Below are 1,342 nucleotides of genomic sequence, written 5' to 3'. Positions count from 1 at the left end.
GAACTCATGTGGAAGTGGCTTTAGCTTCTTAGTGCTGTGCTTTAACCCGCTGCACCACCAGGGAGGGCCCTACAGATATTTTTAATGGTGTGTTTGTATGCTCCTATGCTTGATTTCTCTGTATTTCATAAATAAGTGACACCATCCTGTATATAGCTTTCACTTTCTGGCTTAATTTGAATATCATAATCCCTTCAGGAACCATCCATGTTGTTCAATAAGTCACCAATTTCTCAGTTTTGATTGCCTAGTAGTATCCCACTGTGTATGTATACCACATCTTGATCCACGAATCTAGTTTGTGTAACTTAGACAGTTTCCATAGCTTGTCTATAGTGAATAGTGCTACAATAAAAATAGGAATTCAAGATGCCTTTCAAATTAATGTTTTGGTGTTTTTCAGGTAGATACCTAGGATTGCTGGTCATATGGTAGAACTATAGTTAGTCCTTTGAGAAACCACCACACTGCTTTCCATAGAAACATAACAAGTCAAAATTTCTACCAAAAGTGTAAGGATGCTCTTTTTTTCCAAACTTTCTCCAGAAGTTCTCATTTCTGTTGTTTTTGATATGGGCCATTCTCAAATATGTAAGGTGGAATCTCATTGTGGTTTTGATTTGAATTTCCCTGATGATAAACAAAATGAACAGTTTTTCATGTGCCTATAGGCCATTGTATATATTTGGAGAAGTGCCTATTTAGCTTTTCTGTCACTTATTTTCATTTTGCTAAGTTATATGAGATCTTTGTGGATACTTGACATCCTTGATGCTGGGAAGAATCTTAAAAGAAATCTCAGCAGCATATTTTGTGGCTTTCTTTTCCAGTTTTCTTCTTTGTATCTTGCAATTTCAGATCTTAAGTAAAAGTCTTTTATCCAATTTCAGATGCTATTTTTGTATGATGTAAGATAGGGGTCATGCTTTTGCATATGGCATTCCAATTTTCCCAATCCTGTTTAATGAAGAGGTTTTCTTGTTCCAGCATATATTCTTCTCTCTCTGTCATAGTTTATCTATCCGTGTGTGTGTGTGTGTGTATACATATATATACATATATATATATATATAAGGTTATTCCTGGGCTGACAATTCTATTCCATTGATAAGTGTGTCTGTTTCTGGTTGAGTGTTGTGCTGTTTCGATTAGTTTTATAGTATAGTCTGCAGTCTGTACATGTAATATCACCATTTCCCCTCCTTTTTAGTCAGGAAAACTTTAGCTATCATGGTTATTTGCATTTTGATATGAATTTTAGTAGTGTTTGTTCCATTGAAAATTTAATGGGATTATTTTATATTTGTACATTTATTTGGGTAGGATAAACATTTTGACATTA

Source organism: Condylura cristata, unplaced genomic scaffold, assembly GCF_000260355.1.
Source record: "Condylura cristata isolate star-nosed mole 26May11 unplaced genomic scaffold, ConCri1.0 scaffold00019, whole genome shotgun sequence".
NCBI classification, from domain to species: Eukaryota; Metazoa; Chordata; class Mammalia; order Eulipotyphla; family Talpidae; genus Condylura; species Condylura cristata.
The sequence above is the reverse complement of the archived record's forward strand: the minus strand, read 5'-3'. Positions refer to the sequence as shown.